The sequence below is a fragment of the Accipiter gentilis genome, chromosome 7, assembly GCF_929443795.1.
Source record: "Accipiter gentilis chromosome 7, bAccGen1.1, whole genome shotgun sequence".
Classification (NCBI taxonomy): domain Eukaryota; kingdom Metazoa; phylum Chordata; class Aves; order Accipitriformes; family Accipitridae; genus Astur; species Astur gentilis.
The window spans coordinates 188,777-210,232 of record NC_064886.1 but is presented as its reverse complement, the minus strand read 5'-3'; the positions used below and the strand labels follow the sequence as shown (position 1 = coordinate 210,232).

The following is a 21,456-nucleotide window of genomic DNA, read 5'->3' as shown; positions in this document are numbered from 1 at the left end:
CGCGCTCGTTGCTTCCTCCCTCCCGGTAAGGAAAGGCCGCTGCCGCCCCGCGGGCGCGTGTCGGCGGGCGCTCCGCGCGCAAAGCGCCGAACTTGCAGCGCCGGCACCGCACAGGTGCGCAGCAGCAGCGCCGCCGCCGCCGCTGGTGCCGCCTTGTGGGCAAAGTGCGGTACTGCAGCCCGGCGTTCGCGCGCCGGCTCTGAGCCCTCCGGCGCGCCGTCGTACGGTCGGCGCGCATGCGCAGTCCCCGGGAGCAGCGTGGCGGCGCGCAGGGCGCGGGTGTCGGCGGCAGCGGGCGAGCGCCGGGACCGCGGGTGAGGCGAGCGATCCCCTCCGGCGGGGGCGGCGGCGGGTGCCTCCTGCCCGCTGGCCGCCCGGGGCTGGCGGGACGGGAAGCTGCGAAGCGGCCGCCGCGGCAGGCTCCCGGTCCGCCGGAGGCGAGCCGGGCCAGGGCAGTGCTGGGCAGGTCCCCGAGAGCCGACAGAAGGGAAGAGGGGACGGAGGCGGGCACCCCCCAGGCGCGGCCAGCGGGCGCCTCCCCGAGTCGCCGGAACTCCCCCGGCGCCTTCCCCCGGCCCCGCTCGGCCCGTGCGGCTGCCTCCAGCTGCAGCCCCTCCCCTGAAGCCTGTGCTGCAGCCGCAGGCAGCCCCCGAGCCCTGTCGTGGGGGCAGCAAGCTGGCCCTCCGGTGTTCTCGAGTCTCCCTTAACGCGGGTGCCGTTAGCAGCCGCGCGGGGAAGGAGCGGCGTCCGTCCGCGGAAGCCCCTGCGGACGGAGGGGCTCCGGCCAGGGCGGAGCTACGGTAATAACGGTCGCTGCTGCCTCTTTCCCTCTGCCAGAGGCCACGCCGTGAGCGCGGTTGTCCGTTTGTCCCCGGGGATGCCGTTGACTGCAGCAGCCTCAGGCTCGCGTGGGCTGTCTCTGCCTGGCCTCCCTCTCCTCGCGGCATGGGAGCACAGAGGGACAGGCGGAGCGCTTACTGGCTGTGGACGGGAGCTGCTGAAGCTGGAGAGGCCACAGAAAGGTGAAGAAGAAGAAACGGAAGGCCATCTGGCTGGCAGCTGCCTCCTGCTGCAGGCCAGAGAGACCCTGTGTCTGTGGGTGTGGGAGGATCCCTCCTCGTAGTCCACAGCAGGTCAGACCGCCAGGTTCTGTATGCACGTCCAGCAGCGCGGTACGGCCATGTAGTGAGCGAGCAAGTGAGGCTACGTGTCTAGGAGGCCTCATCTTGTAAGAGCTGCGAGGGGCTCGCGTGTTCCGTTATGCGGAGGACAGCCAAGCGACTGGAGTTACAGAAGAGGAAGGGAGGAGAGAAGGAGAAAGAAGCGGCTGAACTGGCAAAGTCTCCTGGCAGCGCCAAGAACAAGAGCTGCGGTGAGCCCCGGGCCCTCGGGGCCCTGTCTCCCCTCTTCGGTGTTCTGGTCCCTCCCTGCCCCTCCCTCCCCTGGACCCCTCTCTTTCCCACACCCCTGCCTTTTTTTTTCTTTTTTTTTTTTTCTTTCCTCCCTTGTACCTCTGATACTGAAAAGCCGGTCGAAGAAACTCCCTAAGACTCGTTTTGGAGTTTTAGAAAGCAGGTGTTCTTCATTGCAGCGCTGGATGCACGGGGGATAGTTCCACCTAGCGTGCATGCCACAGCTTTAGCACAAACAGGTTATATAGAATAAGTAATTGCTTATTAATCAGATTAGTATACATATACATAAAAACGACGGCAACCAATTATCATAGCACTGCCTACATCCGATCACGCGCAATGAAGGATCCATTTGAGATGAAGGGCTGCTTTTGCGACCACCGACCCATTTGAAGTTCTTGCTGGCTGTCCTCGAAGTCTTTATTCTTGTCCTTGTTCTTTGATCTTGAAGCTTAACGCAGTTTCAATCACATTTGATCAGTTTCAGCATTGTTCCCATTTAGCTTACAGGGGAACATCTAGTCATAAGAGCAAAGAACTGCAAAACTTAGGAGTACCTACCTCTGCTAGTTAATTGCTCGGCTATACTTTTGTCTATTGTTTCAGTCGTAGCGTTAGTATAAGACTTCTAATAATTATTTACCAAATCTCACTTTTACAGTCACCTAGCAGCAAACCACAGCTGGTACAAAGTATTAAAACCATCCAAATATTTAGACGTGCCGTACAGAACGTATGGAAATATGCTATCAGAGGTGTCGGAGGGGCAGGGGGAGCGCCGGGGGGCGCCCCGAGCCCCGGAGCAGACTCGCTGGCAGGACTCGATAGGCGCGCGACTGACTGAATAGACGCTGGCCGGCCGGCCCCTTTGCCCTCCGGGCTGCGTTTGCGCTCCCTCTGCACGGGGCGAGGGGCTGTGAGGGAGCCCAGGGGAGGAGGAGGTGAGGCACTGGGGGGGGCGGGCCCCCCGTGTTCCTGCTGGGCTCCGGCTGTTGCAAATATTCTGGTAAAGAAATCAACATTTAATCACATAGAAGAGTTAGGTTTGATTAAGAAGTAAAATTGTGAAGCATAACGTATAGGATTGTTAAGTTTGAAACGTAGCCATAGAAACTTTAGGAGCTGTGTTATGCGTGACGCTAGGAACCGTAATATTGTTAAAGTTTGAAACAGCTAACCCTAGAGACCTCACCAGGAAGTTACTGGTTTTTCTGCATGCTGTTTCAGGAAACTAAGGAAACCGTCATGGACACCAGTTTGCTGCTTGGAAACCCCCTTACCCTTCCCATCTTGATTTGAGTATCGAAGATGCCAGTCAGCAGAGCCAAGTGTCACTGACCAATGATTGTTTTTAAATAAGAATATTGATAAGGTTATATAATCACAGGACCGATCATTACAAAGGTTAAATTTAAGAACGAGCATAGTACGCGTTTTTACGGAAGGAGCTTAGGTAACAATGACCTGACGGGAAAAGTCTGTAAAAGCTGATGGATTTTGATACTAAGTGGGACACGCCTTTGGAGGAGCGATCCCCCGTGTCCCCAGCGCTGCGATAAACAAAGTGCCTGCTTAACTTCACGTTGGTGTTAAGGAGTTTTATTCTGGATTTCGGTAACGGTTTTGGCGACCCAGATGGGACCTTGCGAGTGAGACTGGACGAGATCGAGTGTCGATCGAACTCTGGCCGGCACCGAGGTATTGTCGGGGAGAACCGTCACCCTCGACACGCAAAGCTCCTCGCAGCGTTCCCTGGAAAAAAGGTAAGGCGCTGCTGCTTTGGAATTTGTTTGGAAAGCCTGCCCGTGAAGCGCGGTGAAAGCTTCGCAGGGTTGGGGCTTGGAGGGTACCTGTCTGCAGTGGAAGCCTAGACGTCTGCCCGTAAGTCATAAGCGGAAGCTATTGCTGGGTTGGACTTGGTGTATTATTTGGGACAGCTGTCGTTTGCATTTGTTTGGTATTTAGTATTTGAATGTATATAAGTGTAATGGCATTAGCAACATTGTTTAAGAATAAGAGTGCAGGAAATAGAACTGCTGATGAAAAGTTACCAGAAACATCACTGTTGGGATGTTTATTGGCACATTGGGGTGAATTGCAGGAAAAATGGTAAAAAACAGAACTTTGAGTTACAATACTATATTGCAATTACTGTTGTTTTGTAGGAGAGAGAGTAATTGGAATAAAGTACCACATGTAGATTTGTTCTTTTTAAGTGAACGTATCTGACAGGGACCGGAGGGAAGTCTCGCAGCAGAACCTCTGGTTACAGCTTGTTACAAATATTCTGATAAGTTAAAATTTTATATAAGCTGGGTTTGATGAAAAAGTAAAGATTGTAGAATATATAGGGGTTTGAAGCTCGCAATGTAGTCATCGAAACTTAGGAACATACAAAATGTGCTGTATACAGTCATAAGAAAATAAGTATTGTCTAAAATAAGTTAACCATAGAAACTTCGACCGATTTGTTAGTTTGTAGTGTTTCGTCCTAAGAAACTAAGAGAGATCGTTATGGATCTTAGTTCTGTTGCTTAGAAACCCCACTTTGATCAAGATTCCAGTTAGTGGAATTAAGTAAGATTAACTAATGAATGTTTTAGTATAAGAATATTGAGAAGGTGGTGTGACTGAGAGCCAATCACTAGAAACGTTAAATTCAAGAATTAACATTGAATGTACTTTTATGTAAATCTAATACATGATGGCGAAAATCATACTGCGCAGAATCACATAAGAGAGGTCAACTATCGGACAAAGTGAAGAAGACTATGGAAGACCACCAGCGGGCTTCTGAAGACCACCAGAGGCTTCACCACGCCTGCGTAGAAGGACAGTTACATATGCTAATGATTTATCGGACAGTTGATGATTATGTATGACATTTCCCAGAAATTTAGTGAATATGGATAACAGGTGTGTATTTAACCTGCATGATTAAACTAGACAGGTGCACACACTAGGTGGAGTGATCCCCTGTATGCCCAGCGCTGCAATAAAGTACGTGCTTCTTAACTTCTCATTGCTGTTAAGGAGTTTTATTCCGGATTTCAGCAACAAGCTGAACTGGGAGAACAGAAAATTGAATTTGAGTTGACACTAGAGTCACCTTTTCAGTTTTAAATACCTTAGAGGGAGAGTTAAGTTTTGAAGAAATTGGTGGTGGTGGTGCAACAAGCGAACGAGAAACTAGACCCTTCTTTAAATCTTTAACAATGAAATTAGGAAAGCAATGGGTCACTCAGCAGTTTTTGTATGTGCCAAATTCTCCTAAATTCCTGTTAAGGAGAGATCTATTTGAGAACTTAGAGGCAGAAATTAAATTTAAAAATGGAGAGATTAAAATTTTAATTCCAGAAACTAAATGTATCGAAGCAGTGGCTTTGTTGTTAACAGGATGTTTACCGAAAGCAGAAGATTATACCAGTCCAAGTATAATGCTGTCATTCCAATCGTCTGGACTGGGAAGTTCCTGGTAAATCCAAAAAGCAGAACCTGTGAGAGTTGATTAAAGCCAGGATCGAATCCGGTAAGAATTAAACAATATCCCCCCCCAAAAACAGAAAGTTGGAAAGGGTTAGTAATGGTAATACAAAAATTTTTAAGATACAAATTGTTAATAGAATGTGAATCCAGATATAACACCCCGATCTTGCCTGTTAAAAGGCTGATGAAAAAGATGACAGATTAGTTCAAGACCTCCTCAGAGCAATAAATCAAATGGTACAAGATATTCATCCGGTAGTGGCAAATCCTTATACTTTGTTAACAACCCTAACGGAGAAATGAGAATGGTTCACAGTGTTAGACCAAAAAGATGCCTTTTTCTGTATTCCCTTGGATCCCAATAGTCAAGAGGTTTTTGCTTTGGAATGGGAAAATCCTGAGACTGGGAGAAAAACACAATATACGTGGACAGTCTTGCCTCAAGGCTTTAAGAATAGTCTTACCATTTTTGGAAATCAACTGGCACAAGAATTAGAGATTTGGAAGAAAGAAAATAATCAAGAAATCTTGCTGAAATATACGGATGATCTGTTAATTGTAGCTGAGAAGGAAGAACAATGCACAAAGTTAACTGTTAACTTTTTGAACTTTTGGGGAATCAGTGGATATCGAGTGTCAAAAGAAAAAGCCCAAATAACCCAGAAAGAAGAAACTTATTTGAGTTTTAAAATCCTAAAAGGACAGAGATAATTGGGACCTGAGGGAAAAGAGGTAATGTGTCGTCTCCCCGAACCTAAGACTAAAAAAATTAATGACAAGCATTTCCGGGAATGGTCGAGTGGTGTCACCTGTAGATTATAAATTGTGGCTTGCTGGCCTGACCTTTATAGGAGCAGCTCAAAACCTCAAACAATGGATTGGACCGACGCCGAGAAAGCTACCTTCCAAGAATTGAAACAGGCTGTAATAGGGGTGCCAGCCCTAGCGTCTGCCAGATCTCACAAGAGACACTTGAACCTTTTGCTCGTGAAAGAAGAGGTAGAGCTCTGGGTATCCTGGCCCAATATTTAGGGCCAAGTGGGCGAGCTGTGGCCTACTTCTCGAAGCGATTAGATAATGTGAGTCTGGGATGCTCTGGTCGTCCGAGAGCCGTCGCTGCAACTGTGCTACTGATCTAGGAAGCTCGTAAGTTCACCTGAGGACAAAGGATTACTGTACGTTTCCCATATGATAACTGTTGTGCTAAAACGGAAAGGGGGGCACTGGTTATCCCCTAGCAGAATGCTGAAATACCAAGTGGTGTTGTTGCTGGAACAAGATGATGTTTACCTAAAAACTACTACCGCCGTTAACCCTGTTGCGTTTTCAACAACTGACCAAGTTAAAGGAGAACTGGAACGTGACTGCTTGCAGGCAATCGAAAGAGTTTACTCCAGCTGACTGGATCTCTGAGATGTGCCACTAGAAGAAACAGATTGGGAACTATATGCCGACAGAAGCGGTTCCATCTGTGAAGGAAAACGTTTCTCGAGATAGACAATAACTACTGAGGAGGTAATTGCGTTGCCAACTTTGCCTTCGATGATATCTGCCCAAAAGGCTGAACTGATAGCTCTTACTCGAGCTCTGGAACTAAGTCAAGGAAAGCGAGTCAACACTTGGACAGACTCAAAGTATGCTTTTGGAGTAGTACGTGCGCATGGAGCGATACGGGGAGAAAGAGGACTGTTATCTGCACCAGGAACCACCGTTCAGCACGCAGAACAAATACTGAAATTGTTAGAAACCATTCAAAAACCAACAGCAGTCACGATAATGCATGGTAAAGCACACCAGTTAGGTAAGACCGGTCCTAACGCAGGTAACCGACTGGCTGATAAAGCTGCTAAAGAGGCTGCAGAAAAAGGCATCCTAGCACTAGTTCCAGAGGAAGGTATAAAATTGCCTAAAGAAACTCCAAATTGTAATGAAAAAGATGAAGAATTAATTATTAGATTGCAGGCTAACAAAATGAAACAGGATAGGCTGTAACACCAACAGGTCGAATAATAGTCCCACCCACAATAATAAGAGAAATTGCCCCATTGAACATCACAAAGTATATTGGGAAACAGAAAGTGAAATATGACAAAGATTGTTTAAACAATTATAAGCAGACGTGAAATGTATATGTAAAATTATCCCCGAATCAGTAATAAGATCATCTTTGGGATTATTAAATAAGGAAATTTTTTAGAAGAATATTAGCAAATTGATTTTATAGAATTGCCTTGAAAATAAGGATATATCCTAGTTTTAGTTGATATCTTTACTGGGTGGCCCAAGGCTTTCCCTTGTCGCACCAACAAAGCAAGGGAAGTAGTCAAAGTCTTGCTCAGAGAGATAATACCAAAATATGGGGTGCCTGTAAGAATGTCATCTGACAATGGCCCTCATTTTATAGCAAAGATCATGAGACAAGTTGAGCAAAGTATTATCTATGGATTGAGACTATCACACCCCACATAGACCACAAGCAAGTGTGTGTGTGGGGGGAGAGAGAGAGAGGGAATGAACTATATCCTTAAGCAACAGTCGAGTAAAATTTGTCAGGAAACCTCACTCCTCACATGGGTTAAAGCGTTACCCGTGGCTCTATTAAGAATCAGAGTATAGCCAGAAGAGAAAGAAAAGTCAAGTCTTTATGAAATGTTGTATGAAAGGCCATATCAAGAGTCCTATGTTCTGAGTATCTTGAGTGCCTTTGGAGATATGTTTTTAAAAGGTGTTATGATTTCTTTAAGCAATTCTTTTCAAGAACTTTGTCAGTATGTCTCCACAGCTGGACCCTTAGAATTGGACGTAGCAGTGCATCCCTTCCGACCAGGAGATTGAATATATATAAAATCACCGAGAAGTGGAAAGGACCGTATCGAGTCATTTTAACAACACCTGTAGCAGTAAAGGTCTGGGAGAAGAACCTTGGCTTCATTATTCGAGAATAAAGAAAGCACCCAACAAGAAACTGGAAGTCTAAAGAAACTGGCCCTTTAAAACGGAAAATCTATAAGTTAAGTTTCACGTTATCTATTTGGGAAAACAGTTGTGTAAAGTTCATAATGTTGGGGTTGCTATTAGGAATATTGTCGAGGGCAGTAATCTTTTTGTGTGTTTAGAGGGTGTATGTATTTTTTTTGAGGGGTTCTAAACATGAGATAAACAAAATGAAACAATTATTGTTTGAGCTATTCATCTTGATATTAACCGTTTTTGTCATTTGGATTAAAAAAAATAATCTAGTTTTGTAACTGATTCAAAGTTTTGTAAAGACACAAAATTTAACCTCAGTAACAGCCTGCCTTCCGATTCCAAAGTCAGATGAAAATCTAGTTCCGTGGAGAATACTGACATTGAATTTAACCAAAACTTGAGAAAAGAGGTAGAACAATGAGAATCATTTTAGCAGATTAAATTGGATGGATTTAAAAGGCAATTATTTTTTTAAAATTTGAAAGAAGGAATTATAGCGTTGTGAATTATAACGTTACCAAACCATCCACCTCACGGACAAAAGAATTATTTTACTCGCCCTTCGGGAGAAACTTGTACAAGCACCCCTTGGGGCTGTCAGCTGCCAAAACCGTAGAGACAAGTGCAAAAAGGAACCTGGGATCATGTTTAAAATATAAAACGATGTTTAGAACTTACTGGAGTTCCAGGATCCTTGTTAGAGCCACCCAGAGTCGGGACCATCTGTGGAAATTTAGACTGGTTTAGACAACCAGAGAAACATCACACATCCTAAACAGAGCTGTATGAAAGTTTATACTTGCAGCTCCTCTGACCCCAAACTCCAAAGACTTTCTCTAGTAGCTAAAGCTCTAAGATGGGGGTGTATTTGTAGAAAGTATAATAATATTTCACATGATCTTTGGTCCCCTCTTAATAACGGGAAAAATTTAGCTTGGAGTTGACTGCATTAAAGGACAGGTGAAAAGTTCAGGGTTAACTGCTTGGGTGACTAGTGATGCTATATGATCCACTCACCTTTTCATGAAGGAGAAAAGCAAATCGTGGTCTTTAGACTTAATAACTCTATCGTCTCTCTGGAAGAAATCTCCCTTGTGGCCTCGCTCTCTGGTGGACCTGGGGAAATCTAAAAGATGATACCTGGCAATCGCCAAGTCTTAGAACTAAAATAAGATGGGTATTAAAATCTGTATTTTGACCCCAGTTAACACCTCTTCCACATCAGATGACTCTTGACATCTTTCACTCAATCAAGGCAGTGCCTGCTGCTTCACTTCACCTTGGTGCTGAGGGGTTTGGTTCCGCGTTTCGGTACCACAGCTGCGGGCCGGGGCTGGGGGAGCCGCAGGTGCGGGCAGTGAGGCTGATGGCGACGCCTCCTCTCTGGCAAGGGGAGGGGCTGCCGGGGGAGGGGCCGCCGGGAGCCCAGGCAGGAGCGGAGCAGAGCGGAGCTGAGCGGTGACCGGGCTGCGGCTGCCCCGAGGGAGAAGGTGAGCGGAGCCGGGCACCCCTCGGAGCGCGAACGTCGGAGGCGGGGGTGGCCCGGGGGAGGTGGGGGCCGCCTGTGCCGAGGCCGGGGGGGAGCCCTGGGGGCTCACAGGGCGGCTGAGAGAACGGGCGCGCGGGGGTGGGGGGGCGCTGACAGGGCGGCTGAAAGAACGGGCGCGCGGGGGTGGGGTGGGGCGCTGACAGGGTGGCTGAGAGAACGGGCGCGCGGGGGGGCTCACCGGGCCCCGTGGCGGGGCTGCGCAGTCGGCCGGCGAGTCCCGGGCAAAACCCCGAGGAGGACGGTGGGGTCCCTGTCGGACGCACGGAGCAGCAGCAGGGCCGCGCCGTGCCGGAGCGGCGGCGGCGGGAGCGCGCCGGAGCTACCCGGAGCGGCGCTGGGGGCTCGGCAGGAACTGCCGCTGCGCCGGCGTGGGGAGGTGGGAGGGAACGGAAGCGGCGTCCCCTCGGGGTCAGGCAGCAGGGCAGGCTGCCTCCCGGGGCATGCTGGGAGCTGTAGTTTTCGCGGAGTCGGCGGCCGGGCAGCAGCGTGGCTCTCGGGCGCGGCGTAGTCCTCGCGGCCCCCGGAGTCCGACCAGGTCAGACTCAGGAGCGTTGCCGGTTTCGCGTGGTTTTCCGCGGGCTTCCCACTGCGCCCGCTCCCCGACCAGCCGTGCGGATGCGCTTCCCGGGCACATGCGCCGTGCTTCGCGTGGGGCAGCCCGGCGTTCGCTCGCCGGCGCAGGCGCCGTCCCCGGAGGTTTGTGATGTTGGTAAGCCCATGTCCTGGATAGCTGGGGTTGTGGTTTGCAAGCCTGTGACTCCCACCGAGTTCCCAACAAATTCAAACGTAGAAATTGTGCATCAGCCCTCCTCGCCCCCTCCGAGCTGGTCTGTTCTCTGTGGTCACCATTAGTAGCCTCGGTTTCCCACCTGTGGTTCTCCACAAACCCAGAGCCTCGCAGCTCCATGCTGAAGGGAGTGGGGAGCTACACATGGAGAAGGCAGAGGCCTGAGTTTGTCTTTTGGGGATGAGAAGCGGGGAGGAACTGCCATAAATGGGACGCATCCCTGCTTGAGGCGTTGCTGTTTCGGCTGTGCACATGCAAAATCCTCAGATATGTTGCATCTACCCCTCCTTTCCATTGACCCCAGGAGAACTGGCCTCCTGTGTCCCCCAAGTTTATTTACTTCATGCTGCAGTGAAGTGGCTATTTTTCTTCTTTTCTCTGAGGATTTTGTGGATCTGGGAGTGGGAAGGACTGCCTTAATGCTGGCTTTCTCAGCCTACTTCTGGGAAGCCAGGCATATCTGCAGATTAGAGCCGGGGTAGTGGCCCAGACACCTTTTATTCCTCGGAGGGCAGTGGATTTGGGGAGTTAGAGCAATGCATGCCTGCATGTTGGTCTCCCTGAGGGGGAGGGGCTTTACAGCCAGATGACTGAAAAGCCTCCCACAAGCACTTCTGGGGAAAGGGTTGGGGGGTGGCTTTTAATGTACCCACGGTATCGATGTGGCAGGTGAGCATACACCCCCCTCTTGGCTGGGGGATCTTATGTGGACGCCTGCTGAGCCAGGGCTGGAAGCCCCTCTGCACACTCTGGAGGAGCTGGGTGCAGACTGGGGACGTGAGGGCAGTCGTGACAGGGACACAGCGGCAGAGAGTCCTGCTCCTTCAGCAGTTAACGGTGCTACCGTGTGGTCAAAACCTCAAGTGCACCCGTCCAACCGTGCATTCTCTTTCCTGGGGTTTGTTTATGGGACAAATAAACTGCCCAGCACTAGATGAGAAGGTTGTCTGCACTCTACCTCAAATCAGGTGCATCACCTCTCCGTCGGGAAAGAAGTATGGGGGTGGGCATAAAAGGAACAGTAACTCCAACGTCGGGATTCTTTTTGGCTCTGGGCATGGAGCAGATAACCACAGCGATACAGAGAGGGAAGGAGGTGCTGATGGGTTTGTACCTTGGACTTAAACTGTAGAGGATGATCTGTTCAGGACATCCATGTCATAGAGTAGCTGTTGCATGATTTATACTTGTAATCAGGTTCCTACTTGATAGCCTTAACTTTGCGTGGATTGTGTGTTGAACTTTCCAGTAGTTTGTTTGTTTTTACATTTCCTTAAGGTCTAGGCAAAGGTTTAGAAAGTTAGCAGACTTAAGGATAAGTATTTATTACTTTGTCCTGCCACGTTGCTATTTGAAACCTGTTCTGAGTATTGGTGGTATTCAAGAAATTGCCAAGATTTCGAGGGTGAATCTGTATCTTTAGGTGTACTGAGCAGAAAAGTACAATGGATCTTTTTAGTTGCCAGATAGCTTTCTTTATCCAGGCGGTCAGTTTATCAAGATCGGGCTGCAGTGTCCAGGGGGCCGGGGCAGGAAGGTTGGTGTTCAGATTTCTCATTCCTGTCAGCGGTGACTCTGCTTGCACCACTAAGTGGTGCTGTGTACGTATACTTCATTAAATTGGGAGCTGCCTGTGCCTGCCTGCTTGTGCAGTTCGGAGTGGTCCTTTTAGAGAAAATGTTGTTTTGGCTGCATTTCTTCTCCTGTGATACAAAAACTTGACAGCGATTGGGGGCAACTACTACTTTAGGAGGATTTCTATAAAGTAAGAAATTGCTGGTTTTATTTTGTCATGATGGGCAAAAAAATAACTGATTCAAAATCACGTCCACTGCAGCTTATGCTTCCGTAACACACCACTCAACTGATTTCTATGCGTAAATGTCTTCGGAGAGGAATCACAGGTGCCTGCTGTGACTATAGGGACAAGCCGTATGGGCTCACAGGAACAGAACATGCTTTGCCTTCCCATCACCAGAAGAAAGAAAGAAAGAAAGAGGTGAAGAAGGGTGCTCAGGAGCAAGAGGCTGCAAGGAAGTTGCTGTACGTGATCCTTTTGCCTTGCTTTATCTGACAGAAAAGCTGCCTTCTGCTAGTTGGGTCTTGGCTTGAAATACAAGGGGGAAGAGACTCCCGCCCCTCTCCCAGGGAGTGTGCTACTTTTGACTGGCTTGTTCTGACTATGTGATCTGCAATTACAATATTTAGATTGCATGGTGACAATCTATACCACTGACTCCCTGAGTGGTTTTTCATTTCTGTCCCCGCTTCCTTCTCCAGCTTTTTTCAATATATCAATTTAAAAAAAATAAAAAATTAATAAAAATTTAACCTTACATGAACATCATGCATTGGCTTTGGCCCCAAACACTTTATTTCCTAGAAATAAGTTGAGTCTTTTCATCAGAATATGTAAAAGATCTCTAGCCACTGTAATACTATTGTATTGTTTGGTTTTTTTAAATAAGTTTCTGTCCAGGTTCCAGCGTGTGCACTAAATTTCTGCTGCAGTAGAAGACAGTCTTAAGCTGAAGAGAGATTTCATGTTTGGGAGAGAAAAAGAGCAGATCTTGACTCAAAGGTAACTTTTCCAAGGGAAAGGTAAACTCTTTTGTTTCTTTGGGGATTTTTATTCTGATAGCACAAGCATCTTGTTCTCTCAGGATTTTGTTATCTCTGGAAAAAAACCTTGGTGTTGTGTCACTTCCTCCTTCCCTGGTTGTGGTTTTTTTCACTCCTTTCAGAGGAAGTGCTAAAACTGTTATATTTTAGGAAGACATTTTAACTTTTGACTCGGAGGTCTGCAGACATCACTGTAAAGACGGTTTCTGTGCATCCAAATGCTGTTAATCCATTAAAATACAAAATGAAAGATGTGTAACTTGGAGCTGAGACGTCAGACTATTCCAGATGGTTCTGGTTTACTTTGCATTCAGTGTTCCTGTAGCCTGTTGCTTTGGAAGTGCAGGTAATAAGCTTTTCAATTGAATAAATGAGTGGTAGTGGTTTTTTCTTTTCCTGCCCTAGAAATGTAGTGCTTAATCATACTGCACTGACCTGTAGAAGTTGTGGACACTGTGGTGTTCTCCAGAATGCTACTTGGGCTGCCACTACAAGTAGGTCATTTAAAATAATAACCTTAGACTTTAAAAATACATAAAAACTTCATGATGCTTAAAGTATAGAGCAGAGTAGTCACCAGGTTAAAATACCTTCATGCTTATGACATGCACAGCGATGGTTCCTTTCAGGTTCTTTGGTTGGGTTTTTTTTTTTTCTTTTTCTTCTTCTTCTTTAAGATGGCACTGGTTGCAGTGATCTTCAGTTTTACGACACAGCTAACTGTCTTCGTATGGATATGGTTCCTTTCTGCCTACTATTTCCGTTTACTTGCAGACATAGTTAAGATAGCTCTTTGGAGTTGTGGAGTGTGCGTGTGTATATAGATATGTGTTTGTGAATGTGTATGAAAACAATAAGACCTAAAGTCCCCTCCCCACATCATTAGTTTTTGCTGACCTGTATTTCAGTGTTACCAAGATTTTAAAGTGACCCAAGTATTACTGTTGCAAATGTTTCCATGTCTGTCTAACTATTGTGATGACATAAATAAAAAAAAATAATCAAAACACTAAATGTTTTATTACTTGCCCTATAACTATATAGGCATTCCCTGTCTAATATCTATTTATTTTTTCAGGATTCACTGTATTTTTTTTTTCTTACCCTATGAAATGGCAAGAGATTTCTGGCTTCCTGTTGGCTTTTGATAGATGTTTTATCCTTGGGGAATTGCCCACCAATTAATTCATAGAGTTTGGAATTTAACTGAAGGACATTTTGCATGCCCGTGTTCAAATATTGATGCTAACAAGCCACCATACGGTTCATGTTGATAGCTTTATGGATACTTAAAGGTAGGCAATAGTCTTATTTTTTAATAATGCTTAACCTTTTTCTGTTTGGCAAGAACAAGCAAGTCTGCCTGGTTTTGTAGGACTTGCAGCTTTTCCTTAACAACAGACTTTAAAAAGGGGAGAACCGGTATCAGCTACACAGTGAGGATGGTGATTTTTAAAATACTAAGCTGCGTAACAGTCTCGGGAAGAACATGTGTGACTGGGCGTGGGAGTCTGTGGTACAGCATTAGTAACATTTGCTAAAAAAAGTTTTGAAGAATGAAGCATTTGCTTTATGAACGGTACTTGAGGACGAATTCTGATGCTGCTAAAGTTTATTGAAAAATAGGCACTGATTTCAGTGATGATGCAGGTGTGATTTCTGTTCATGCCTTAAATCTGAAGAGAAACCTCCATTTGAAGGAGGGTTTTGTTTGAAAGGTAATCAAACCAGTAACCTGCTTTAAGAATGACTTTAACATATTTGGAGCATCGGTTAAAGGCAAATAAGTAAAGTTTATCATGTCCTCCTACATAAGCTGTGACTATTGAATACAGTCAGCAGTCCACCTCAGAACTTGTTGGTGTGCAACTGAAACGTGTTAAGTTGTAAGACTTCACAGCCACGAGCTGACGGGCCACAGTTCTCTCCGAGCGTAAAGCGCTGTAAGTTTTAGTTGCTTGCACAGCAGTGACTCTTTTCAACATTAGTAACTATACAACAGGGTAAAAGGCAAAGGCAAATTTAGTGAATAATAATGTGTCGTTCTCAGAGTAGCTGTTTGCATTTCACCGTGATACAGATGCTTTTTATAGCAGTTGTGTTGGCACATGTCTTAAAATTTGGTTAATCCTCTCCTGAACTCATTTAAGCTTTTGGCTTCAACTGCATCACTGACAGTATGTTTCACAATAGAAAAATTATTTCCTTTAAAAAAAAAAAAGGGGGGGGGGGGAATAGGAAGAAGGGGTGGAGGAAGTGGGGATAAAAAAATCTGTTGTCTGCCAGTGCTGTGGGCTGCTCACTCATTTTTCTGTAGAACTCCTGTGGGGTTTTTTTCTTGTTGTTGTTTTTCTGCCTTAGCCTATTAGCCTATCCTCTGCACCTTTGGTCATTTCCTGAAGTTTGTCTGTAGTTTCCTACATTAGTAGGTAAATGTATCTATTTTACTTTACAGAGCTTTGCTAGTTTTTTAAATTATACAAGTAATTTAAATCTTGGAACAAATGTCTTTGCTTATTGATTTTTGTGAGTAGCTGCAAAAATCTTATTTATTAGTTGCCCCTTTTAAAATTAAAAAAAAAATGAATGCTATGCAAGAAATATGTGCCCCACAAATAGTTTCTTGTGTTCATGCACATTGCCAGTGATTTACTCATGAGAGAAGTCCTAGCAATTGTAAACAACTAGATAATTTATCAGAACATCACAGATAAATATATCCCAAATAATTTTTATATCACAGCTAGTCTAATGCATTAACTTTTTATCTTAGGAGCTCTTCCATAATAATCTATTTCTCATTTTATGGGATAGATAATGAAAGAAATAAACAAAACATTGGATGAGAAAAGAGGAGAGACAGAGTGGGTTTTGAAGTGTTGATGCAATATTACATATTGTGTTGCAGTTCAGAGAGGAGAAGACTACTTTGGTTATGATACCAAAATATTTCTCTTCCACATCTGTAAGCTACACTAATTATTTTATGCTTAGAAGCTTAAAATATCCTGGGAAGTTAATTTCAAGCTCTTAGTGAAGTCTACATGGCGAACATGATATTATTCCCCTTGTGTGGTTTAGATTAACACGTATCTTTCTCAGTGACAGCTATTAAACTGAAAGATTTATTTTCACATATCATGGATATCAGAAATGATAAGACTACGTAAATTGTCGGAGGTTTGGACTTACAAGTCTACTGAAGGCTTTAAGTGCCTGATTAATGTTTAAGAGCAGAAGAAACCGTACTGAATTCTGGTGGGACCATGTTTTTGTGAAGCAGCACAACTTGTTTTAGTACACCCCGTGCACCTTTGTACCCACACATACCCTACCCCCTGTGTCCGTGTCTCCCCTATATGCCCCCCCATGTCCTGCTCCAGCCCACCCCTTTCACCCACATGAGTTTTTAACCCACGCGAGTTGTTTCCCCTGCACCCCCTGCTCTCCTGTCTCCTGCCCTGCCTCCCTCCTTTCCCTCCTCCATATTCCACACCACCACCCCCCCATCATCCATCATGCTCCAGACCCCTGGTGTGCTGCCTTCACCCTGTTCTCTGTCATTTTTTTTCCTTCTTTTCCTTACAAGTTGTTGTTGTTGTTTCTTTTTAATGATGATTAAACTGTTTTCGTTTCAAGCCATGAGTTTTCTCACTTTTGCCCTTCCGATTGTCTCCCCGTCCCGCTGGGGGCGGGGGAGCGAGTGAGCGGTCGCGTGGGCCTTTGTTGCCGGCTGGCATTAAACCACAACACGAGGTGAGTTGCGAGCCCTGCCTGGCTAATGCTGGAGGCTCTCTGTGTTCCTCCTGCCATCTCGACGGGCCGTGCTTGTTCTTCATCGCCGCTTTATAGCGAGCGCCTCTCGCTCTGTAAGTGGCAGTACTGGGGCCGTGCAGGTACTGCGTGTTGCAGGCAGCAAAGGGCAATTGTGACGCTTGCTGGCAGGAGCGGCAAGGAGTGCGGAGCCACGCTCCTGTAGGGAGCAAAAGATGGAACCTCAAGGGCTCTGTGGTCCTCTGCTGAGGACATCTAATATCCCGACAGGCGTCTTTGCTTTCCCTGCCTCAACGTCTAATTACTTTGCACGCCGGAGGGCAGGGCGGTTAAGTAACACAGTGCAGTGTCTTTTCGATAAGAGACAAGCCCCGCGCAAGAAGCCTTGCATGCGTGCAGGATTAGGAGAGTTCTGATAGCACGGAGGTGCCCACCCCGACTGAGCCCCAGGGTCGCCGGGGTATCGCTCGCTTGCAGGTGGGCCACTCGCATCTGGTGCGCTGGGCCGCGGCCTTTCCTGCCGAACAGAGCTGCCCCTCTGGCACAAAGCAGCTTTGGGTCTCTTGTGGCCTGCCTTCAGGCTGTCAGCTGAACCAGGCATTATTTTTTGTTGTAAATCTCTTGCCAGCAACTGTTGACTGGCTGCTGTCACTCCTGCAACCCTGATGCCACATGCAGACGGCTACAGCAGACCCTGGGGCTTGCTGAGGTGCACCGCAGGGTCCGTATGCAGCACGGCCACATAGCGTGCGAGCGAGCGAGGCTCTGTGCCTAGGAAGCCTCGTCTTGCAAGACCTACGAGACGCATGCTCTCCTAGGGGGAGGACGGCCGTGCTGCCGGAGTTACAGAAGAGGAGGGGAGCGGGAGAGGAGCAGAAAGAAGCGTCTGAACTGGCAAATTCTCCTGGCAGCACCAAGAACAAGAGCTGTGGTGAGCCCCGGGCCCTCGGAGCCCTGTCTCCCCTCTTGGGCATTCTGGTCCCTCCCTGCCCCTCCCTCCCCTGGTCCCCTCTCTTTCCCACAGCCCTGCCTTTTTTTTTCTTTTTCTTTTTTTCTTTCCTCCCTTGTGCCTCTGATACTGAAAAGCCGGTTGAAGAAACTCCCTAAGACTCGTTTTGGAGTTTTAGAAAGCAGGCATTCTTCATTGCAGCGCTGGATGCACGGGGGATAGTTCCACCTAGCGTGCATGCCACAGCTTTAGCACAAACAGGTTATATAGAATAAGTAATTGCTTATTAATCAGATTAGTATACATATACATAAAAATGAAGGCAACCAATTATCATAGTACTGCCTACATCCAATCACGCGCAATGAAGGATCCATTTGAGACGAAGGGGTGCTTTTGCGACCACTGACCCATTTGAAGTTCTTGCTGGCTGTCCTCGAAGTCTTTATTCTTGTCCTTGTTCTTTGATCTTGAAGCTTAACGCAGTTTCAATCACATGTGATCAGTTTCAGCATTGTTCCCATTTAGCTTACAGGGGAAAATCTAGTCATAAGAGCAAAGAACTGCAAAACTTATGAATAATTACTAGTTAATCACTTGACTACACTTTTGTAGTTATGTCCCCAGGTACCCTTTGTCTACTGTTTCAACCATAATGTTAATATATGATCATTTATCAAATCTCACTTATAGAGTTATCTAACAGCAAACCAGTTTTCATCGGTCTACATTCTAAAGGATGTATTGTATTGTGAGCTGACCTGTTTAGCTCGAGTCCTAATTAGGGCACCTGCTAGCCTCTCCCTTTGCTGGAATTCCTCTACTCATTTGGTGTTATTTTTTTTAATATGCTGAAATACAGTTTGTGACTTCAATTTTTCAGATGTGGTGTTGTAAGGGTGTGGTGATGCTCAGCAGATGCACCATCCTGTGGGAAGCATGCCCTCCATGGGGCAGGCAGTGTGGATTATGTGGTGTTGGGTCAAGAACCCAGAGTGGAATTGCTGTTGCAGATTATCCCAGATGAGATTACCTGCTGTGGATTACCTAGTTGGAGCCCCTGGTGAAGGTGAACCTCATGCATGATCCCCCCCCAGCCTGTGCATGTTCTTGCGCACATATCTTACCACCGCAAACTATCCATCTAACCCACCTTCCCTGTGAGTTTTTTCCCATGCTGATTGGTGGGGGCATCACCCCCTTCCCCCCACCCGCCGTGTATCCCTGAAGTTCCATGTTTTCTTGGTGTCATTTGTGGCTGCAGCCCCCTCCCCCCCAAAACCGTGGGGGTGTGGCTTCTGCTGACCCTTTCCTGCATGACTGCAGGGGGTGTTGTTGCCCCCCTGCCCTGTCCTTGTGGGTCATGGCTGCTGCCTGGTCCCCCCCATGTATTTCCATGGGTTTTTTTGTGGTGTCTTTTGTGCTTTGGGGCTCTTGTACCTCTGTTAAGGGAGTCAGCTGGAGACACGCTCAGGGGGACTCTGCATCATTGGCTGTTCACAGTAAATAATTTGTTTAGCAACCAGAGATATTTTGGAGATGGAATTCTTAAGGGATCGAATTCTGCTTTTTCATTCATTCCTATCCAGAAGGTAGTTCTGGTAGAAGTAAGGTGGTATGCACAGTCTTGCTAGAAATGAAGTATAACCCCAGAGCGCTTTGGCTTTTTTATAGGAAACTAAAGCACGTCCATTTTGATAACAACATTGTCATTGCATTTAATGAGCTAGTTTCCTATCTAGTGTGGAAGGGCATCTATTGTTTTCTATCTACACCCCAGACAAATTAACTTTAATTCCATACCTGGTCCCATTGCTGATGCAATAGGTGTAGCTATAGTACAGGAGCAGGTACCATCATTGTCAGTAAGGGTTGCTTTGTCTGTTCAGGGTCTCATTTGCTGTAAATTTAAGGTAGGTGAGAACAGTGCTGCTGCCCCTCCAGCTGACTTTATAACTGCTGGTGGTTTGCCCTTCCCCTTTTGCAGGTGATTGTGCTAAGGGAGGTGGGCGGGGGCTCGGGCTATTTGAGCCACAGCCTCTGCTGAGGGAGCTTATTGTGCTCCTGGGTTTCTCTGGTGTTGGTGCTCAGCTCTTCCTTGAGTGCTTTACAGCTTTTGAGCTGGCTCAGCCCTTTGGGAAGAGGTGTCTGCCTGAGCTAAGAGCTTCAGGACCAGTCAAGGTTCAGCAGCATGTGTGATAGAAAGTAACGCTTGTATGCAGCTTTTTTTTCCTTTCTTTTTTCAGGTCAGTAGATTTGTTTTGAATGTTCAGGGGTAGAAAGATGGTTTAATAGTATGCATTGTTTGTTTGGTTTTTTAATTCTTCATGCATTGTGTTTTCCTGGAATTCCCAACTTTATTGAAAATGGAACCTTGTTTTTTTCACCAGTTCTGCTGTATAAGTTGATGATATCTCTCTTAACAGGACTGATGGTGACATTGTTTAGCAGGGGTTAGGGTGAGCGTCTTGTATGTATTTGAATATGCAGTTTTAGTATTTCTGAAGAAAGCAGAAGGGCTGTGAGGCACAGCGCCCTTCAGGGTTTGGGGTGCCTTTCCTCATTGCCCACAGAATGCCACGTTGTCCCAAGAATCTTTGCAGCTGGTGGCAGGCCCCTCATAGATTACAAGGCTTGGGACTTGATGTTATTTTGTGGGCATAGAGCAGAGCTCAGAGTCTCTGGGGAGCTGTAGGTTAGGAGGTGCCCCCAGAATTTGGGATGTGTCTCAGAAGAGCGGCTCCTGAGGAGTAGCCACCAAAGGGGGTTCAGGAGTGCAAATTGAGGGCAGAAGGTGTCAGGAAGCAGTGGGGTTCCTTTCCTGACAGTTGAGGAGAAGAAAAGGGGTTTGTTAAGTTTTGGGACTGCTGGGGAAAGGGAGGAGGGTTCACTAGCCTTTCTCAGATGAGTTTTGCAGTTGGATTTGGATGTCGTAGAGTCATAGAATGGTTCGGGTTGGAAGGCACCATAAAGATCCTTTAGTTCCAAACCCCCCAGGGACACCTTCTGCGAGATCAGGTTGCTCACAGCCCCATCTGACCTGGCCTTGAATGCTTCCAGGGAGGGAGCATCCGCAGGTTCTCTGGGCAATGTGTTCCAGTGCCTCGCCACCCCTAGTGAGAAACGTCTTCCTAACGCCTAAACGAAATGTACCCTCTTTAGGACTAAAGCTGTTACCACCTTGTCCTATGGCTGTACACCCTTGTAAAAAGTCCCTCTGCAGGTTTCTTATAGGCACCTTTTATGTACTGTGAAGTCTGCTATAAGGTCTCCCGAAAAGCTGCGTGCCAGTGAGCGGACCGAGAAGGTGAGGCGGTCGTCGGCCGGGTGGGTGTTGAATAGCAAAGTATTATGGGGCCGCTCAGTTCAGCATTTACCTTCTGTTGTGGAGGTGCTGTGTGGGCTATCTTTGAATTGGATGAGCGTTTGAGGTGAGCTATGGATTAGTGAGGAGGAGCGTGGGGCCGATGGCTTCTCATGAGTGCCATGCTAACTTGGTGTTTCTCGGTACCTTAGATACCACGAGTGATGACGGCTTCAGGGTCTGACTCTGGAATGAGCAGGGAAGTGATAACGGTGGCACTTGTGAGGAGGTGGGAGTTGGGGAAGTAGTTGGCGTTGGCCAGCGGGATGCTTACTCCCTGTTCTGATTTGTTGGTGTTTGTTTTTTTCATTGCAGATGTTGAAGAGCAATGTGTCCCCTTGAGGAACATCCCGGTTAGCCCGTGTGGTTTTGTGGAGGATGGATTGGGACCCTCGGCCCTCTGAAAGCTAAGTTGAGGGACCAGGCTGGGAGGAAGGGACAAAGCTGGGAATTGCAGGGAGGAGTTTTAAAGTTAGCACAGGAGAGAGGGCTGTCCCAAAGCAGTCACCTTTGCGCAGGCAAAGGGAGCGGGTTGCTTTT

At 46.9% G+C, this 21,456-nt stretch overlaps 3 long non-coding RNA genes across 4 annotated transcripts; 2 read left to right on the top strand and 1 right to left on the bottom strand.

Annotated features, from left to right (window-relative positions):
- Nucleotides 1-2,998: 2,998 nt before the first annotated feature.
- On the bottom strand, nucleotides 2,999-4,910 carry LOC126040401 (uncharacterized). The gene is made up of 2 exons (XR_007506638.1): nucleotides 4,821-4,910; nucleotides 2,999-3,167 (listed from the first exon to the last, which is right to left on the bottom strand). It is a non-coding gene; the product is annotated as an uncharacterized LOC126040401 (long non-coding RNA).
- LOC126040402 (uncharacterized) lies at nucleotides 4,048-7,934 on the top strand. The gene is made up of 3 exons (XR_007506639.1): nucleotides 4,048-4,331; nucleotides 4,812-4,944; nucleotides 7,684-7,934. It is a non-coding gene; the product is annotated as an uncharacterized LOC126040402 (long non-coding RNA).
- A 1,392-nt stretch (nucleotides 7,935-9,326) lies between these two features.
- LOC126040403 (uncharacterized) lies at nucleotides 9,327-13,198 on the top strand. 2 transcript variants are annotated; one of them, XR_007506641.1, is made up of 3 exons: nucleotides 9,327-9,361; nucleotides 12,103-12,244; nucleotides 12,676-13,198. It is a non-coding gene; the product is annotated as an uncharacterized LOC126040403 (long non-coding RNA). The 2 variants fall into 2 exon arrangements; XR_007506640.1 differs by lacking the exon at nucleotides 9,327-9,361 and adding an exon at nucleotides 10,078-10,129.
- Nucleotides 13,199-21,456: the final 8,258 nt, after the last annotated feature.